The following is a 17,961-nucleotide window of genomic DNA, read 5'->3' as shown; positions in this document are numbered from 1 at the left end:
GTGGCTGCTAAAAAGACTGGACATACCCCATATTGAATACCCTGGGTTGTCTACTTTGAAAAAAATATGTACATGTGGGGTCTTATTCAGAGATTTATGACAGATAATAGTGTTACAATGTCACTATTGATAAATTTGAAAAAATATATGTTTTGAAACCGCAATATCCTACTTGTACCTATAGCCCTATAACTTGCAAAAAAAAAGCAAAAAAGCATGTAAACACTGGGTATTTTAAAACTCAGGACAAAATTCTCAATCCTATTAGCAGTTTTTTTTATTCGTTTTTGTAGATGAGTAAAAGATTTTTCAAGTTAAAGTCAAAAAACATGTATTTTTTTACATTTTTCATCATATATTTTTTTTTTAATTAAATTACATGAGATTATATAAATAATGGTATGTAAAGAAAACCCTTCTTGTCCTGAAAAAAACAATATATAATTTGTATAGGAACAGTAAATGAGAGAGCGAAAAATTACAGCTAAACACAAACACCACAAAAGTGTAAAAAGAGGCCTGGTTGCAAATGTACAACATCGCAAAAACAGTCCAGTCCTTAAGGGGTTAAAAGGCCAACTTTATTTGTATATAACTTACGTTATCGTGTGTCAACAGATGTGACTAAATAGATGTATGTTGCTGTTTCGACGAAAGTGTAGATATGAAGATAACCTATTTATGTATGTTAAGAAAAAATATGGGAGAACTATAGGAGAGCCATCAAAATATTGTCAGAAAACAAGAGGTTCTAAAATTGCCTTTTGTTAGTCTTACAGCAACTAACTAACTAGCTGAAGAGTTAGCTCTGACACTCCGTTATCTCTGAAGGGTAAGACGTAGGCAGGAGTGTAGTAAGGAGAAGGAAAGGAAGTGGAGAGGAGGTTTAGGACCTGGCTTCTTTCTGTACAAAGTTCAACCACGAGTCCCATTTCTTTTTGTAGAGGCAGTATTTGTGGGAGATGGAGAAGCAAAGTTCTTTCATGATTCGGATTGAGACCACTTTGCGGATCCATTCCCTAATAGTGGGTGCTGTAGTGGTTATGGTACTTGGAGTGTTCCTTCATACATACCTTTAGTGAGCAGTAGATGCCTTAAGCAAAATATCCTCAAGATTAGAATGGAATATTTTTGGAAGGGTATTACAAATATAACATCAAACATTATGACTGATAGGTCTCCCTGAATCAGGAACCTGATATATTGAATTTGACACAAAAAAGGACAAAACCTCTCAATAAGTTAATCATCAGGTCGCATTTAGAGTGCAAAGAGTGGCAACCCTAATAATTACAGAAATGTCATTATGAAAAGTAATTCTTCTACTAGCTAAAGATAGGCCTGAAGAACAATGTGTTCTAGTGGTTGAGGAACCAGGAGGGCCCAGGCACGCCCCCCACCATAACCACTACAGCCTGGCAGGGTGCCCATTGTAAATAGTCAAACTGTATCAAAAAGATTGTGCTTCTTACCTGTGGCCTTTAGAATGTGTCTTTGCCTTCACTACAGCCGACAGAAAGAGGAAAGCTCCTGATTAGGCCTCTATTTGCTCTTCTGAGTTAAGCCCTGAAGTGCAAGACCAACTCATTGGATGAGAGTGTCAAATGATCATTCTCAAGCAATGAATTAAGTTCTGCACCACTGGGCTTTGCTCAGACAGATGACTTCCTGATCTTTTGCAGCTGTAGTGCAGGGAATGACACCATGGGAACCGCGGGTAACAAGTCAACTCTTCTAAAACAGTTTGACTACTTACTATGGGGGGTGTGTCATGGCACTCCTGGCACCATAAACACTGCAGTGCAGTGTAATAGTTATAGTCCTTGGAGTGTTTCTTTAAGGGGACACTATAGGCACCCACACCACTTCAGTAGCGACCCCGGTCATTTTAGTTTTGCAATGTAGAACATGGCCATTTAATAGAAACGACAATGTTTGCATTGCAGGGCTAAATACTCTTCTATTGGTTGTCTTCCTAACAGCCACCCTAAAAGTGTTTCTTTTTTTTTTTTTTGCGTCAGTTATTGGGACCGCTTTATGTCATTGCCAAACAACATTAACAAGATCCCATATCATCATATGCTTAGATTAATCCCAAAATGAGAAAAAAAAGAGAAAACAGAAAAACAGAAAAAAGAAAAAGGGAGGTTCTGCCAAAACTTCTATCATTAGTGGTCTATTAGCTTGTCTTGAGTATGTCTTAACGTAGACTTACTATGGTATTGTCTTACTATGGTGTTTCTGCCCAGTACGTTAACCATAGTTCCCATATCCTATCGTAATGGTCTCTCTTTCCCTGGGTGGCCCAATGAACTTCTTCAAATTCCCTTAAAGCTTCCACTCTAAGAATCCATTGTTCTTTAATCGGAATACTAGATTTAAGCCAAAACAGCGGGATCAGAGCGTTTGCCTCATTCAATAAATAACTCAACAATATCTGTTTGCTATTCTCCTTAAAGGAAGCTGGCCAACCCAACAGAATCTTAGATGGGGATAATTGATTGAGCATTGGAAAATTTTTATAAATGACACACAGTACCTGTAGCCAATAGCTCCCACTAATTTTGCCACCATATGTGTTCCATATTCGCTCCCCTCTCGCCACATCTCCAACAACCATTCGAAGCCAGTGCTCCGTATTTTTTAAGTCGATCTGGGGTATTGTACCATCTAGTAACTCTTTTAAAAAAAAAATTTTTCCTAGCGGTGCTCACCTGTGCCTTAATCCCCATTTTGAACACAAATGACCAGTCATCGCTGTCCATTTGAATATTCAAACCTTGCGTCCATTTCACTTGGAATGAAGGGACAGTCTTCTCTATAGCACCCGTATGAATTAAACTATATATACTGGACAGATAGCGCTTCTTCTCTATTCCAGGAGCACAAAGAAACTCGAACTCCGTTCTATCTCTCATCTGCCACTATGGCAGCACTTTTTGGTTTATAAAAGACTTTAAATACCTGATCCCCATTATATCTATAAGCACTGTCATATTGTCCCATAAAGGGAACTCTCTTATTCTAATGGGTATTTCGTCTGTTATTAAACTTGTTACTGAAGGGTCTGCATCTCCGGTTAACTTTTCCAATAGTTTACGGCTCGGCCCAAACTGGAATTCCAAATTGGATGCTATTGGGAAAAAAAACGATAGTCCCGGGGATAACCTCCATCTATCTTTACGTCTTCTCCACGTCTGTATGGTATGATTTATAATTGGATGTTTAAATGGAGATAGTAATTTTAATTTGCAATTCTGCCAAGGCAGGGTCTCCAACTTCACCTTTATAAAGTCCTGTTCTATTCTATACCATGGCTTCCCCTTATCTATAGCTGTCCATTCTCTAATTCGTGCACATAATACCGCAACATAGTATCTATAGATATGCGGAAGACCCAGGCCACCTCTCTCGATAGGTAATGTCAATGTATTATACGCAATATGTGGAGTTTTATAGTTCCAAATAAATGAAAGGAATGTAGATCGCAATTTTCTAAAGAAGTCTCTCGGCAGTAAGACCGGCAATGTCTGAAATAGGTATAATATCTTAGGTAAAATCATAATTTTTATAATATTAACTCTCCCAATCAATGTGAAACAGGCCTGATTCCATTTTTTTTAGATCTTCTTCAATCTTTCTCAATAATTTCCCATAGTTCAATTTGTATAAGTCTTTTAGATGTATCGTCAGTAGTGTCCCTAGATATGTTATACTAGTGTCTGTCCACTTATAATTATATAGCTTTTGTAGTTCCTCTTTAATTCCTATATTTATCCCCACTCCCAGTATTTCAGATTTATCTGAATTTACTTTAAAATTAGATAAGCCACCAAATTTCTCCAATTCCTCGTGGACATAAGGAAATGTATATCGGGGTTCTATAAGCGTAAATAAAACGTCATCGGCAAAAGCAGTTACTTTAACCTCTCCTCCCATATACTTATACCCTTTAATGTCTATGTTCTTTCGTATAGCCTCTAAAAAAGGTTAAAATGCTAGAACAAAGAGAAGAGGGGACAATGGGCAACCCTGACGGGTGCCATTACTAGTAATAAAGGAGTTGGAAAGTTGACCATTAACACGGACATTAGCAGAGGGACCTCTATACAAAGTCTGTACCCAATTACAAAATCTCAGGCCAAGCCCCCATGCCTCTAAGGTAGCAAACAGATAGGACCGATCCACCCTGTCAAATGCCTTCTCGGCATCTATAGTTAACAGAGCTGTAGGACATTTATTTATCATAGATCCATGTATTACATTCAACATTTTAGTGGTATTGTCTCTGGCTTCACAGCCAGTGACAAATCCAGCTTGATCAGGGTAGATCAGTCCAGGCATAAGGAGCTTAAGCATATTTGCCAAAAGTTTTGCAAATATTTTTAAATCAACATTGATAAGAGAAATCGGTCTATAACTACTGCAAATTTCTGGATCTTTCCCTTCTTTATGTATCACAGCAATTACTGCTCTCAACATTGATGGCGGAATGTCCATAGTTGGAGATAGGCCATTAAACGTTCTTAGAAAATGTGGCTCAAGAATATTATAGAATTGTTTATAATAACGTACAGTGAGACCATCCGGCCCAGGGTTTTTATTAAGAGGCATTGCTTTTATCACAGCCGAAAGCTCCTGGGGGGAGAACAATTCCTCCAATTGAGCTGATGTATCTTTAGAAATTTTTAATGGAATATTTTTAGAAAGATATTGTTCTCTTTCATATGGGGTCTTCTCAGGGGGTTTTATATTGTATAGGTCTTTGTAATAGTTCCTAAAAATGTTTGCTATTTCCTCAGTAGTATTACAAATTTTCCCTTGTGTGTCTTTCATTTTGGGTATATATGTTTTTTGTAACTTTACTTTTAAGGCTTTAGCTAAAAAATTCCCACTTTTATCCCCATGTGTGTAGATTGTATTTTGTGTCAGCTGAACCGCTCTTTGGGCCTCATATGTCAATAATGACCTCAGCTTAGATCTAACTGCCGTTAAACATTTAAAATTTTCTTCAGTTGGGGTTTGCTTATGCATAGACTCCGTTATATCCAATTTTTTTGCTAGCCTTTGTATTTCTTCAGCTCGTTCCTTTTTACATCTAGCACCCTATTTGATTAAGACCCCCCGGATCACACTCTTATGCGCTTCCCATGTCCATTGTTCCTTAATATCATCTGTATAGTTATCTAAAAAATTTGGAGAAAGCTTTTCTGATAAGTCCTTAGAGACCCTTGGATCTTGTAGCGAAAGCCACTTCGCCACTGTGGTTTGGAGGGGGCTGCTTGCCCGCCTCTTACCCTGTGACTACGGTCCCTGGGCGATTTGGCCCTTTATGCATGGTATTTGGGCATACTGTGGGTTATTGGGCTGCCCCAGGATTATGGGCCCTCTCATCAGCCCATACGAAACTTAAACCCCATGGCGTTTGAACTGTGTTTGTGGCATCTAAACGCTGTTTGGATATGTTGAGCGCTCAGATCCAAGCCATCTGGGGATGGGTTGAATGTGGGGGTTCTGTTTAGTATAACAGGAGTTATGTATTTTTATGTCTTTTGGTGGTTGCTGGTAACATGTGCTTAATGGAGGCTGTGTTTGTCCCTGGATATAATTAAATCAGCTTCTCCATTGTCTCCAGGATAGAGGATTCTGGGGAACTAGTTTGAGCTTCTAAAAACCATGCTTCCAGAAGGTCAAATACACATTTGTACTAACTTTTGAACCCCTGGTCCAATTCGTATGATTTTTGAGTATGTTGTTCCCCTGAATGGATTGATTGTGAATATGTATTTTTATGCGAATGTGATGTATATTTTGGGAGTTATGAATGTTGTGTAAAAACTGTATTTTCCCTACCTAGGATAATTGTATTTTCCTGTGTGTACAGATAATTAGTTTACAGGTAGAGGGGAGGGCTATGTGTGGGATGTAACTATTGTGTGATTGGTTAATGTACGTTACTGTGTGTGTCCCTCCCCTTCATGGGAGCACCTAATAAAAAGGGCTGCAAGCTAGCAGCCAGAGAGTTCTATTTTTTACCCTCAACTTGAGTCCTGTCTCTTATTGGGGGAATCTGCTACAAGAGATTGCTATGCTAGGCATATTCCCTTGCTATAATCACTGAGCTCTTGTAAGAGCTTGTTCCTGCTTCGTTCTGAAGGGAGATAGCTGCAGCCTGCGGTGCTTATGGTGTCTGGTGGAGTGCTTGGAGTCCTCTGGAAGCGCTAGGAGCATCTTTCAACGGAGGTACCCAGTCGGGGTGCCAGTTGATCCGTTACAGATCTCTATATAAGGGAGCCCAAGAGCTTGTAAGAAATCTGGCATATCTGCTGGGGTCTTTATCATATATGTTTTGAAGTGCTGAAAGACCAGTAGAGCAAATGGATAGTTCCACTGATATTTTATTTGTTTCTGTCCTAGTAGAAGAGTAATCGGTCTCAAAGCCTTACGTGCCATTAAGGTAGAAGGTGAAAGATCTTGAAAAATTGCAATAGAATACTCCTCATATTTAATTTCCTTCTTCAATCTGGCTTTCTGTACTATCTCTTCTTTTATGGAGAAGTCATGGATGCAACAGATTAAATCTAGATGATTTTCTTGTGATGGATTCCTTGGTCTTCCTACTCTATGTGCTCTATCGAGCTTAATCTTGGAATCTAGAGATCTTCATAGAATCTGATTGAAAATACAATTAAGAATCTTTGTAGGGTCTTCTGTTTCATCCCGCATGGTTTCAGGGACCCCTCTTATCCGTAGATTATTTTCTTTTCCCCGATTATCAATATCATCTAATTTCCTTTGTAGGGACAGAATAGCTTCAGTCTGTGATCTTTGGAACTTCCAACATTCAGACCATTGATTTTCGTTTGTTTCTTGATTATCTTCCAATACACAAACCCTGTCTCCTAAGTGATGTATTTCTAAGGTCACAGCTTTTAATTTTTCACCAAAACTATCTTCCATTTTTTAAAACATATCCATCAAATCCGCTTTAGAAGGTAGTTGTGCCAGAATTGTTCTGATATCTGCGCCTTCTGTTAAACCCTCAGACATTGTAGGGCTAACTGGTGAACTCAAAGGTTCATAAACTTTAAGTACCCCTTTCCCAGTGTGGTCTTGTTCCTGGCATATTAGATCTGTACATGATCTTTGTGGCGAAGAATTTGGTATAGCAGATTTAAGACCTACAGTAGTTGTCGCTGTCTGACGTTTTTTTTTAGGACCCATTGTTTCTGAAGTAGTTCACAGAGTAGGTCTCAAATAGTTCTCAAGTAGCTCCCGATTAGCAGTCTTCCTCAGGCCTTACACTACTAAAGTAGTAGAACTTGATGTTTAAGAAGTATTATTTGGTTTACAGGTCTAGTAAATAGAGATGTCCCGAATAGTTCGCTGGCGAATAGTTCCTGGCGAACATAGCTTGTTCGCGTTCGCCACGGCGGGCGAACACATGCGATGTTCGGTCCGCCCCCTATTCGTCATCATTGAGTAAACTTTGACCCTGTACCGCATAGTCAGCAGACACATTCCAGACAATCAGCAGCAGACCCACCCTCCCTGACCCTCCCACCTCCTGGACAGCATCCATTTTAGATTCATTCGGAAGCTGCATTTTTTTTTAATTTTTAAAAAAAAAATTTTTTAGACAGAGGTGTGTTATATTTGAGCATGCTAGGATGAACGTGCGTATATCATGGCTAGTTGCACTGAGGGTATGAGTATATAGCAGTACATTGTTGTGAAAGATGGCTGTCATGTTTAGGGTGTAGCTTGCACGTTATCAACTGTGTATTTATATCAGCAGCTCCACCACTAGTTATAAATCAAGTGTGAGTCGCCCCATGAGATGAGACTAGTGAATAACATAATATATGAACGGTTAAGGTAAAGGCATGTAAGGAACTACGACAATAAACTCTTTAGGAGGTGAAATAATGACATGTTTAAACGCTTGCTACTTTACGATTAGTTAATGTGCAGAGAGCAGTTCATGTGATCAAAGGCATGGTGTGGAGGATCGGCAATAGTGGGACATGCTTGGCAGGCTGCTGTTTACTGCTTGTGCTCATCCGATCCCTTTTGGGCGCCAGGTGCTGACCCTGGGAGTTCCTGATACCTGGAACAACAAAGGCAAGTCTCTGGCTGAGTGCCGGGTTCGCGGCTTGAGGTGGTGGAAGCTTGTTTTGTCGGGTGGTCGGATCTGTCCCGGTGGTGCTTCACGTCCGGTGCGGGATTGTGGTGGCTTAAGGTGGAGGCCAGTGCTTGACGTGGGGCAGGCTCTGCATTTCTGTTTGTGCCTCCGGTCCTGTCTTCGACGCCTTTTGCGTTGGTGGATTTTAATGGGGACTGCTTCGCTTAGCTGTGGTGGAGCTTGTTGGGGCTGGGGGGAAGAACATACCTTCAGTGAGATCACTGAGGACGAGGAACGGGACATGAGTAGCTCGGCATCCAACCTTGTGCAAATGGGGTCTTTCATGCTGTCGTGCCTGTTGAGGGACCCTCGTATAAAAAGGCTGAAGGAGAATGACCTGAACTAGGTGTCCACGCTACTAGACCCCCGGTATAAGCAGAAAGTGCCTGAAATGTTACTGAATTACCGCAATTCGGAAAGGATGCAGCAGTTCCAAAATAAATTAAAAAGTATGCTTTACACAGCGTATAAGGGTGATGTCATAGCACAACGGGAATCTAACAGGGGAAGAGGTGAAAGTAATCCTCCTCCTCCCACGATCACGCCGGCAAGGACAGGACGCTTTATAGACATGTTGTTGATGGAGGACATGCAAAGCTTTTTAAGTCCTAAGCATCGCCACAGCCCTTCGGGGTCCACCCTCAGAGAACGACTCGACCGACAGGTAGCAGACTACCTCACCTTAACTGCAGATATCGACACTCTGAGAAGCGATGAGCCCCTTGACTACTGGGTGTGCAGGCTTGACCTGTGGCCTGAGCTATCCCAATTTGCGATAGAACTTCTGGCCTGCCCCGCTTCAAGTGTCCTGTCAGAAAGGACCTTCAGTGCAGCAGGAGGAATTGTCACTGAGAAGAGAAGTCGCCTAGGTCAGAAAAGTCTAGATTACCTCACCTTTATTAAGATGAATGAGGGATGGATCCCGAAGGGACTGACAGTGGGCGATACATTTGACTAAAAAAGGCCTGATGAGGGGGACGTAACAGGGATTAAACTGATAAGAATAGTACTACTTAACACACCACTCCTATCTGGTGGTACATTAAATTGCACGCGCAGTGCCCCAAATTTGAAGTAGGAGGACCGACCAAGCATCTTTTTCCATCTCCCGGTTCCTAAAATCAATGCCATATACACGTCCCCTGTTAGGGGACGTAACAGGGATTAAACTGATAAGAATAGTACTACTTAACACACCACTCCTATCTGGTGGCACATTAGATTACACGCACAGTGCTCCAAATTTGAAGTAGGAGGACCAACCAAGCATCTTTTTCCATCTCCCGGGTTCCTAAAATCGATGCCATATACACGTCCCCTGATAGGGGACGTAACAGGGATTAAACTGATAAGAATCGTACTACTTAACACACCACTCCTATCTGTTGGCACATTAGATTGCATGGGCAGTGCCCCAAATTTGAAGTAGGAGGACCGACCAAGCATCTTTTTCCATCTCCCGGTTCCTAAAATCGATGCCATATACACGTCCCCTGATAGGGGACGTAACAGGGAATAAACTGATAAGAATAGTACTACTTAACACACCACTCCTATCTGGTGGCACATTAGATTACACGCGCAGTGCCCCAAATTTGAAGTAGGAGGACCAACCAAGCATCTTTTTCCATCTCCCGGTTCCTAAAATCGATGCCATATACACGTCCCCTGATAGGGGACGTAACAGGGATTAAACTGATAGGAATAGTACTACTTAACACACCTTATAATAACGCAGAGAGAGGCAACGCAGAGAGAGGAGTCTGAAGAAGAGGAGTCAGAGGAGGAAGGTGGCTTTGAGGAGGTGGAAGACCAAACACAGCAGGTGTCCGAGGGGGCTTGTTGTCACCTTTCGGGGACCCTTGGTGTTGTACGTGGCTGGGTGGAGGAAGAGACCTTCAATGACATCAGTGAGTACAAGGAACAGGACATGGCTAGCTTGGTATCCAACCTTGTGCAAATGGGGAGTTTGCGGTTGTGCAAATGGACTGTTTGCGGTTGTTTGCGGTGCGTTAAACGGGGAGTTTGGTTTGTCACTGTAAAGCGGGCGTAACCCTTACACTACCTGATCGATACAACACGTTATTCCAAACAATTTAGGAATGTTAGGTGATTTATGCCCTTTATGGATTAAAACCAGACTCTGCATTTGCCATGGATCCCCCTCTGAGTTTTGCCATGGATCCCCCTCCGGCATGCCACAGTCCAGGTGTTAGTCCCCTTGAAACAACTTTTCCATCACTATTGTGGCCAGAAAGAGTCCCTGTGGGTTTTAAAATTTGCCTGCCTTTTGAAGTCTATGGCGGTTCGCCCGGTTCGCCCGTTCGCGAACATTTGCGGTAATTCGCGTTCGCCATTTGCGAAGGGAGAATTTTATGTTCGTGACATCTCTACTAGTAAATGATCCTTATACTTTAAAAAAACTTCAGGAAGACCCTAAGTAACTTTCAGTGCTAATCCTGTGATAAAAAGACCATCACAACCCAACTCCTCTCTATCCAGGGGAATGCTAAACAATTCTCCAGAAGTCAATAAAATGGATATGTCAATAAAATGAAATAGAAATAAAAACAATTAATGTCACCAGCTCTGTCTTTCCGCCCTACGCATTTCGTCTGTCCTTGGACTTCGTCAGGGGACCCAGCATCTGTATACCTTTTTCTAACTGCGTCCATCTTAAAAAGGTCATTTAGCAGCACCCTGGATAGCCATCAGCCAATCCGTAGTGTCCATTGTTCAGTCTCATCTATTGTAAATCTTTCCAATACCGCCGAGAGTACATGTGCAACTCTTGTGTGGTTCACATGCGTTCCACTGCTAACAGGAAGTTCATTATAATTCCGCTGAGCGCGCATGTGCAAATGTTCCATCATCATTGCATCCTACCACAACAAGAGGATATAGAATTAAATTAGAGGGACACAGGTTTAAAAATAAGACCAGGAAGTATTACTTTACTGAGAGGGTAGTGGATGCATGGAATAGTCTTCCAGCTGAAGTGGTAGAGGTTAACACAGTAAAGGAGTTTAAGCATGCGTGGGATAGGCATAAGGCTATCCTAACTATAAGATAAGGCCAGAGACTAATGAAAGTATTTAGAAAACTGGGCAGACTAGATGGGCCGAATGGTTCTTATCTGCCGTCACATTCTATGTTTCTATGTTGTATGATGACTGCTTTTCGTATGTATACATTTATTCTATGTGTCTGTTGTTTTAAAAAATGTTTTGGTTTTTATTTCCAAATTTTCAACAAAAATTGTAAGATCTAAGAAATTGATTTCTTTACAATCCAACTGTAGGGTAAAAACTAATGACATATCATTGTCATTAATATATGAAGTAAAATCATCTAAATCTCTTTCTGTACCCTTCCATATCATTAGAACGTCATCAATATAGCATCTCCAGAGCACCAAGTTTGCGCCAAAAGGATTACTGGACCAGATGTTCCTTGTTTTCCAGTAGTCCAAAAAGATATTCGCATAACTGGGCGCAAGGTTGTTGCCAATGGCTGTACCTTTATTTTGAAGAAAAAATTCTGTAACAAAAATAAAAAAATTATGTGTTAAAATATATGTAATTCCTTCTAATAAAAACTGGCTTTGTGGTGAGGAAAAACTTTCAAATAAATAAATTTTGTTCCAAGTTCCATTTAACCACCTGGAGGCCCAAATGATGTTCAATTAGGGTGTATAAGGATGTGACATCAAAGGTTGCCCATATGTACCCCTCCCTCCATTCCATACAGTCCAATTCCTGGATGAGACTTTTAGTATCTTTTAAATATGACTTAGCGTTTTGTGCATATTTCTGGAGGAAGGAGTCAATATATTCGGACACCCTTGATATGTCAAAGAATCCAAAGAAGTGGCCTTCCTGGCAGCTTATGAATGGACTTGTGAACTTTGGGTAAAAAGTATAGTGTAGGAATTCTTGGAAAGTCTTAAAAAAGGAATGAAAAACTTTTGCTATCAATAGCACCTTTTTCTTTATAGTTGATTAATAGATCTTTTAATTCCTTATTATATTGTTTATTGGGACTCCCTCTTAACTTTTTATATGTCAGGTTATCTCTCAAAAGTTAATAGAGAAATTCCAAAGCACGAGGTGTTTGGAGAGGAGAGCGAAGGTCCAACTACCAAAATCACACTCGGCTGAGGGTGTGCCCACATGGGGTGTACTAAACTCCCCAGGTTGGTAGAGAAAATAATAAATCTTTATTAGAAAAAATATATACATGTAAATAATAAAAACACGGTAAATGTCAAGAGACTATATACAATATACGGGGTACAGGAGTGGGAATTGGTCTCTGAGGCTGTGCGTACCGGAGGCAACAGGGTACAAATAGTGGGGATAAGCCGTGAGAAGGTGATGTCAGGCACTGAGACCAGACAACCACCTCAACAGCTAACTCCACAAAATGAGTTGTAGTGATAGAGTCTCTGCATGGGTAATGCAGATAACAAAAATAGCCCTATAGACCCAAACTGTCTGAGTAAGGAGGGATCCCCAGTGAACCAGGATGTCCTCCCCTAGAGTATGTAGCAAGCACTAAATCCTAAGGTCAGACCCTACAAACGATTTCCTCAGTAAGTATAAGGAGATCTTGGATAGAGGCCGCAGTGGAGGGCTGCTATCTGGGGATGAATACGAATTCATCCTCAATCGTTACCCTAAGATAGCAACCTTCTACTGCCTGCCCAAAGTACACAAGAGTAGGACCTCACCCCCAGGCCGCCCCATTGTCTCGGGCATAGAAAATCTGACACAGAATGGAAGTACATATATTGACAAAATCCTAAGACCATTCGTTGAAAGACTTCCTTCCTACCTCCAGGATACGAAACAGACCCTTGCCCTCTTAGCTAATCTTGAAGTACCACATTCAGCTAAACTATGTAGCTTAGACATCGAGGCCCTGTACTCATCCATTCCCCATTCCAATGGCATCCGGCACATACGCTACTATCTAGAACAACGAGGCGAGAGTGCCATAACACACACTACATTCTGTCTGGAACTTCTCGAATACGTTCTTACACACAACTACTTTACATTCAGAAACAAATATTATCATCAAATCAGGGGGAGTGCGATGGGGACAGCTTGTGCCCCATCGTACGCCAACCTGCATCTAGGTTGGTGGGAGGAACATCTATCCCAAAACCCAGCAATCTCTCAATACCTTCCCCTGATTCATCTCTGGCGTCGCTATATTGATGACGTGCTCATAGTGTGGCTGGGGAACCTACATGAGTTTAATGAGTTTGTCCGTATCTTAAACATCAATGATGAGAACCTGAGATTTACGAATGAATTTGGCGGCCAATATCTGAATTTTCTGGATCTAACGATCTCTATAACAGATGATAACAAAATACACACCACTCTATACCGCAAACCCTCGGCAACCAACAACCTACTGAGATGGGACAGCTTCCACCCGACATCCCTCAAAAAAGGTATCCCTACTGGTCAATACCTTAGGGTCAGACGCAACTGCACTACCATTGACGAATTCAAGATCAAGGCAAAGGAACTAAGAGGCCACTTCAAGGCAAAAGGCTACCCCAACAGGTGCCTCAAACGTGCATACCAGAGAGCACTTGACTCAGATCGAAATACCTTACTGAGTGGCGATAACCCCAAACCACCTGAGGATCAAAAGAACACCATACGCCTAATCGCGACCTATGATGCAGGGTGGGAAAATATCAAAAGCTGCCTCAGACGCTTCTGGCCTCTGTTAACCAGCGACCTACACCTTCAAGAAGTACTAGCCCCCAACGTTTCGATTACAGCTCGCAGAGGCAAAAATCTACGAGATCTCCTGGCCCCAAGTCACCTCAAAACTGCACCACCCCCTAAAACATGGCTCCAGACTCCTCTCACTGGGACATATGGGTGTGGGAGGTGCATTTCATGCAAATTCATGAAAAGAGACTCCAAAACTGTTAAAGACAGTTTGGAGAAGGAGGCTTTTACCATAACCTCTTTCTTCAACTGTAATACATCAGGGGTCGTTTACCTACTTACGTGTGAATGCAACAAAAAATATGTAGGTAAAACATTCCGCCCCTTTAAGAAACGCATACAAGAACACATTAGATCTAGCAAATACCCAACTGAAACCCCCATCTCTAGACACCTTTGTGAATACCACAACAGCGACCCTAAAGGATTACGCTTCTGTGGCTTAGAACTAGTCAAAAAGAACCCTAGACGAGGCAACTATGACAAATTCCTCAGACAAAGGGAATGTTTTCGGATTTATCAATTGAAGACCCTAACCCCAAATGGTCTTAATGAGGGGTTTTCTTTTTCCCCTTTTCTATAACTTTCATATATGTGTATGTATATATTGTATATATTTCAACCATGCTACACTAACTATCTGGTACTGTCTTTATTAAGTTTGTAAGTCCTCTTGTTAATATGTCTATGCTCCTTACGTTCTATCATCTCAGGTGTGACAGATGCTTACTGCTATCTTCACACTGAGATCGATTTTCACATATGGCATCTGAGACTTTTCTTAATACCACAAGGACTTGCTCCCTAATCATTACTATGTACACTGTACTGCCTGAAGGGTTTATAATCGCCCATATGCTATGGCACATACACTGTATCACATCCGACCATTTTTTGCCGGACCGGAGCAACCCTTGACTCCCAACCCCTCCCATGACGCGCCTTCACGCGATTGGCCATTACGTCACGGGAGGGGCGGGCACTAGCCCCTTTAAAACTCCGGCGGTAAGAGGATCTCTTTACCGTTCTTGAAAAAGGCGCCACACAGCGCCGAAACGCGCGTCAAGTAAGACGCTTAGCCTAGCTTAACTCTCTTAACATTTATTTGATTAATATACTTCGACTTTGATTAGGCTCAGGCTCTATTTGTAGTCAGCACTTCTGTATGGGGTTGGGAACGTGTGGGTTGGTCTGACTGGCGGGGAGACGTCCTTTGCAACCAGGAGGCAGGGGTAGCTCTATGCCCCTGGACCCATTGATTGAGGGGATTTTCGCCAGATATCCAGATTGAGGGGATTTTCTCCAGATATCTAGCAGCTATCTATTGGCTCCAGAACTGCAGTTTTATATCCCTTTCTGGAGCAATTCCACTAGGATACTCAAATATTAGTGGGATAACATTCTGCAAGTGTGTATCACATACTCAATCACTGTTGCAACTCTGTCTGCATCTGTCTCTGTGCAAGCACTCTACCAACTTACACTTAGAAGCTGATTACTACCTAGACAAATTGAGTGATTTGGGTACCTTTATATAAGAGGGATTTCTGTCAGTATGACCTTATCTCTATCCTCTCTTTGATCCCAATTTACCTTCTAATATATTCAGCAATTCCTTTATTATGGGATAACTATCTATGCAATAGGTTTAGTGCTTGCTACATACTCTAGGGGAGGACATCCTGGTTCACTGGGAATCCCTCCTTACTCAGACAGTTTGGGTCTATAGGGCTATTTTTGTTATCTGCATTACCCATGCAGAGACTCTATCACTACAACTCATTTTGTGGAGTTAGCTGTTGAGGTGGTTGTCTGGTCTCAGTGCCTGACATCACCTTCTCACGGCTTATCCCCACTATTTGTACCCTGTTGCCTCCGGTACGCACAGCCTCAGAGACCAATTCCCACTCCTGTACCCCGTATATTGTATATAGTCTCTTGACATTTACCGTGTTTTTATTATTTACATGTATATATTTTTTCTAATAAAGATTTATTATTTTCTCTACCAACCTGGGGAGTTTAGTACACCCCATGTGGGCACACCCTCAGCCGAGTGTGATTTTGGTAGTTGGACCTTCGCTCTCCTCTCCAAACACCTCGTGCTTTGGAATTTCTCTATTAATTATCGCTCGGGGTTAGGCCCCTTTATGTGCTGCCCACTCAGTCCTTTTTTGGCTCCAGGACTAGGTTTCTCTAGTTCTGTAGTCCTCTACTTTTATCTCTCAAAAGTCTTTCTGTCTCATTCAAATAGTATTTGGTGGACATTATGACTGTGCCCCCACCCTTGTCTGCACTTCTAATAACGAACAAGGTCTTTTCTATTTTTCAATTCTTTCAAGACCTCATGTTCCTTTTTAGTTAAATTAAAATTCTTAAATTTTCAAATCTTACTTATTTATGTCTCTATTCAACATCTTGTAAAAGGCTTCAACTTGACTGCCTTTTTCATTTGGACAGAACGTAGATTTGGGTTTGAATCTAATGACTTCTTTTTTATTATAATTTGACTCATCTTTTTCCATAAAGCCCTCCCTTTCCCTTTTTAAAAGAATCTCTTTAAAGACATGTTTTCAAACAAATCTGTTCACATATACAAAGAGGTTGAAAGAGTTAACTGAATTATGAGGAGCACATTTCAATCTTTCAACCTTTTTCTAGAATGAGATTCTCACCTATGGTTATATCTACATCTGAAACGATGAAAATTCCCTTTTCTCTTGCAAATCCCTTTATTCCAACTCTATCTGATCCCCACTCAAATCTCATAATGACTTGTAACTTTTCTGTGTAGCACGATGGCTTCCTACACAAAGATCCTCCTCCATTGGTGGAATAAGGTTGATAGTCATAGTGGTGATCAAGCTCATTTGCAGGTGGCCATAGCTTGTCTGTTTTATGACCATTTTCCAGGAGCTATGCAGTAAGACTGAGTTGTCAAACTGTACTCCTCTACAAAATCCCCAGGCAATCAACAGAAGCCACTTTGTCCCAGTGACATGAGGTGGACCATTCTTTGCTCCTGATGGAAGAGCTTCTGAGACAGATGAATCTATGTGAAATATCTTGCTGCAGCAATCCTAAGCCCTGTGAAAGTGGACATCATACATGCTTTCCATCTTTATCTCTCTTTTCGATGCCTATGTCCTTTTGGATGATAGGGTAGCAGTGTGAGGCTCATTGCAACTGAGAAAGAGTGGAATCAGCGGGCCTCACTCCCCCCCCAACCCTCCCCCCACCACCATCCAACTTAAACTGTTCCTCTCCAAAACCTGTCTTAGGCACCTGAAGGGTCTAATATAAGTTGTCCAACTGTTCTTAAACGATATGACTACTGACTTTGGGAGGGCGCTCTTGGCACCTTAACCACTACAGTAGACTTTAGTGTTTCTTTCAGGGTGTTAATTATATTGGTAGTCTCTGGATTGTGTGTGTCACTGTAAGCTTCTTGGTTTCCAGATCAATCAATAAGGTTCTTTTTTGCTTCAGCAGTTTGCATATGTCCGTGCGCTTGTGTCAGTCTCCATGGGTATGTGTCAGTCTGCTTGGATGAGTGTATGTCAGTCTGCATTAGTGGGTGGAGCAAATGGGGCGGCATTAAATAGGCTGGACCCCAAAATTAGAGCCAACAAAGAATTTAGCACAAATAACTTCCTTTATCACTTGTATAAAGAAAACTTTGAATCCTTGACTGGATCCTTTCATCTTTCTCAAGCTGAATTCAGGAGTAGTGTTCTTTACAAATACCGTATTTACTTATTTAATCGAATCTAATGCGCACCTACATTTTTAAAAACCTCGAAGCTGAAAAATGTTTTTGCTGGCAAATGTAATGCGCATTTATACAAGATACTACTATACAACATTGTTCTACAATGAAAAATGTTTATTGCCATATTCCATTTTAACATTGATGGTATTTCAATTTTAGTGTTACATGTTAAGTCTATTCTTTCTTAAACCCGCTGTCAGGAACTAAATTTGCCTGTGTGAATTCGCCGGAATGAAATTCGCTTG

Source organism: Pelobates fuscus, chromosome 5, assembly GCF_036172605.1.
Source record: "Pelobates fuscus isolate aPelFus1 chromosome 5, aPelFus1.pri, whole genome shotgun sequence".
Classification (NCBI taxonomy): Eukaryota; Metazoa; Chordata; class Amphibia; order Anura; family Pelobatidae; genus Pelobates; species Pelobates fuscus.
The sequence above is the reverse complement of the archived record's forward strand: the minus strand, read 5'-3'. Positions refer to the sequence as shown.